Genomic DNA, 3,972 nt, shown 5'->3' with positions numbered 1-3,972 from the left:
CTGCCATTTAAGACACCCTGATGTGTTTAAATAGTTTAAAACATGGTCTGTCTGCAGATTTATTTGAGCTACTTTTAGGCTTAACTAATATCTTACACTCACTCAACAATCAGATTTTTTGTGTTTTTTAAGTTCTGCATGTTAAACCACAGCAGCCGTTTCCTGTCGCTGACTCCAGATCACCATAGACTTTTTAGATTAAATAATTTTAATGTTAAATATTGACTATGTCAACAGATAAAGGCACGAATGACGTCACAGACGATATCACATACAGTGAAATGAAAATATCACATCGTCGGCAACAACCAATCAAACAAAGCGGAGGTAAATTTTTGCTTGTTTTCAGTAACTCGGGGTGATGGTGGCTGTAGCCGAAAACATCACTGTGTTTGCTGTGATGCATTGTTGAATATGTTTCCTGTTCCGGCTGCTGAAGCAGGAAACATATGGCTTGTTGTCAGTGTAACAAAGGTAAAGAATTTATAGAGCTACCTCAAATTTTAAAGTAATTCTGCAGTGACCAGGTTTTATGGTCAGATGAGGATATTCTCACATTATATTACAAATGAATAATTTAGTTGTCTTCTGTGGTCTTTCGGGGCTTTTAGATATTGCTGAGAAGGCCAGGGATTTCCTTGTTTTTAGTAATGTACCAGACTGGCCACTCTAAAAACTTTGGTTTCCTGTTCATCCTGATGATGGTTCATTTCTTCATCAACATCTCTCTTAACCTTATATTGAGAGTTCCAGTGAACAGCTGCAAACACTAGATGTTTTACCTGCTTGATGCACAAAAAGTATTTGTATCCATCCTTCCATCCATTTTATTGTAGTTGTAGAAAAGCAGAGGTGTACGCAAACATACACTTCCCTCCTTTTTTCTGGGTAAGCAGGTTCTTGGACACATTCCTCCAACTTACATAGGAGGCGCCCATTAGTTAGATGCCTATCTAACTATTTATCTATTAGTTTAACACGTAAAAAGTGACAGACTGAATTATATAAAATGTCTACATTTTTGACCTCATTGAAGTTACTCATGTAAAACCACAGCAGCAGCTTCCTGTTGCTGACTCCAGTTAACTGCATTCTGACTGAGACATTTCACCGCAGTCTGTCATGGGTTGGCTGACAGTAGTGTTCATGAGAAAACCTTTGCTTTGTGCTCTGTGGTGCAGTGCACCAGCTTACATCAAAAGAAGATAGCATCAAAGATATCCATCTTCCTTTACACAGAGATACCTACCAGTTCTTTCTGGTTGATTGTTGTTTTAAAGCAAAGGTATTGAGAAGTGGTGGGAAAAACCCTCTGAAAGGATGCCCCAGTTTCGAAAATGTGTCACTTAAAAATCTGCTTCCACATGGAGTGGAATCATTTTTTTTTAAATACTCTTGCAGTTGTGCCTCGAGAAAGTGACCCAGCTGTGGTCTACTCAACAGTGAGAACTAAAGATGGCAAATATGGACAAATAGGTGTCAGACCAAAGAAGACCACAGGTAAAGCTGCTCTTTATTTTAACGTTGAACAAAGAGAAAAATATTCTAAATTTTGTCTTAAAGAATATCCTTCATAACAGAAACAGAACTAAAATCTCTCAGGTTTCCATTTAGATTTAGTCCCTAAATCTCTCTTGTTCCCGCGGTGGATGATTATATTAAACATGAACAAAGTTTGAAATAATTAGTTAAGTTGATGTGCCAAGTAATACAGTATGAGACAAAAGCTTGGACTGAATTTTACACTGTTTTTTCTACCCTTTGATCTGTGTGACATCATTAAATTGAGATACGCCTAATGTGGAATCTCAGGCAAAACTGCCCACCCAGTTGCTGTTCTGACCGTTTGTTTTTGAAGGGTAGCCAGAAACCTTGAAAGAGTAATGCTAAATCGTTTAGTTTCAGGCTGAGGATTAACTCAGTTGCACAAAGCCCAGTATAACATAACAAATGTCTTATTTTTTTAGCTATAAGTACAAAGTAAAATAAAAAAGGAGTATCTATGCCTGTCCTCCACAGTGGAAACCATTATTAGACTTCACCAAGTTTACAATCAAAATGTGGAAAAACTGGACCAAAATTTTGAGAATCAACAAAAAAGAAAAATGTGTTTCAGTTCCCTTAGTACACGTCCTTGTAGTATATCATGGAAATCGTGTACACCCTTGTACTTCCGCATGAACCTGCTGTCAGTGAACGAGATGTGAAAGAGACAAGTTAAATTATACACTGTACAACGAAACAGCCAGAAAACATCTACTGGAGGTTTTTTTTTTTTTTTTTGCAAATGCAGGTTGGTTCCCAGTGCAGTCAGTTTTCACTTATCTGAACTGGGACTGTGTGATGCAGGGGAGTTGAAGATGAAAGTTTTGATTAAACCACAGAGCTTGTATTCATGTTTCCTGTTTTTTGAACTGTGTGTTTTTGTGTTCACACCTTAAACCAGAATGAGATGTGATCGACTCTTCAGTCCACCAATCCAACCACTGACATCCAGCTTCTGGTCTCTATATTGTCAGCTCTCCACCTCAGAGGAGACCACATTCACTCGTTGATACAGATGTTTGTTTTATGTCTTTTTATGACTGAATAAGACCCAAAAGTCACACCCTTTTTAACAGGGATTTTAAAAGAGTTTTTTTTCTGTAATATATGTGACAATTATTTAAATAGGCTCATATGATTTATGTCCTTAGTAACTTTTGTGTTATTTATATTTTATTTATGTTTGTTGTATTTTAGGATGGATCAATAAACTTTTGATTTTACTTGCTTTTCACACGTGGTTCTGTGGGTTGCATAAAGGTCACACATGGAAAATTTGATTTGTTACAGTCTGCATGTGGTTAACCGATAGTGCAGAAAACGATGAAAATTAAACCACAAGTGCAGACTAAAAACAGCAGGAGCATTATTCAGTGGCTGTAGGATGCACAGAAAAGCATCACTACAGGATGTGTGCATGTGTGTGTGTTTGAAACTAAAGAATTTGATCTTTTTTCATTTCTGCACTCAATGAGAAACCAGTTGGCAGCAGATGACGTGGCAAAAAATGTTCCATTTTTCATTGAATAACTCTTGACTTTTTACAGCAAACATGCAGAAACCCATTTATTGCTATTTTTTTATTATTTCATTTATTGATTATGATGAAAATAGAGAGTTGAAGTGTTTCAGTGTCTGATTAACTACAAACTTATGAGCATCTCAGGCAGACTGGATCACACCACCTGAAGCTGATTAGAGCTCCATATGTTAAACATCTCTGTGAAGAACAAAATGGCCACAAATCATATTTAAAGTCTTCTGGGACTTAGTGATAATTCCATCTGGGTGTTTCAGATGACTAACAAAAGATTTTGCTAATCATGTTCACAAGATGCAAATCTAAATTAGGGTTTTTTTTCTAGATATTGTACAATATGACAGAAATTTTCACTACTGCAGTAATGATCTGTATGTTAAGTATCTGGTGTGTGCATATTTTAGGATCTCAAACATTTAGTATACAGATAACATCTGTCAAATATCTAGTTTTGGGGCTTTAATATACATGATCTCAAAACTGGATATTTCAAAGATAAAGTTAGTATGCAAAGAGATCTGAGAACAGCTCTTCGGTGGATTAAATATTTGGATCTTGCATGTGTACTTTACTCATCTACTCATGGGGGCCTTTTGAATTGCCAAGACCAATGACCAATTTGCCATCGGTGACCCTACCTGGGTGCAAAAGCCGCCCTTACAACACAGCCTATGGGATCCCTAGTGTTTTTTTTACTGGACTTCTGTGCAACTTTACAGTTTGTCCATAACAAACACCATGTTTGATAATAAGGGTGTCTATAAGTGCACATGGCACCAGGACACCCTATGTCACAGGACAATGATCGATCTTGTAATCCTGCCAGACCTGCAGCAACACACTCAGACAAAAACTGGTTCACCCGAAAGACAAAACGCCAAAACACA

General features: G+C 37.1%; 1 long non-coding RNA gene across 1 annotated transcript; it reads left to right on the top strand.

Moving 5' to 3' along the window:
• Positions 1 to 10: 10 nt before the first annotated feature.
• LOC121813985 lies at positions 11 to 3,952 on the top strand. Its single transcript, XR_006054000.1, has 3 exons — positions 11 to 327; positions 1,402 to 1,500; positions 2,447 to 3,952. It is a non-coding gene; the product is annotated as an uncharacterized LOC121813985 (long non-coding RNA).
• The last annotated feature ends 20 nt before the right edge of the window (positions 3,953 to 3,972 follow it).

The sequence above is a fragment of the Haplochromis burtoni genome, unplaced genomic scaffold (assembly GCF_018398535.1).
Source record: "Haplochromis burtoni strain Fernald_Lab_line unplaced genomic scaffold, NCSU_Asbu1 Contig_4423, whole genome shotgun sequence".
NCBI classification, from domain to species: domain Eukaryota; kingdom Metazoa; phylum Chordata; class Actinopteri; order Cichliformes; family Cichlidae; genus Haplochromis; species Haplochromis burtoni.
This window is presented reverse-complemented; position numbering and strand designations above follow the sequence as displayed.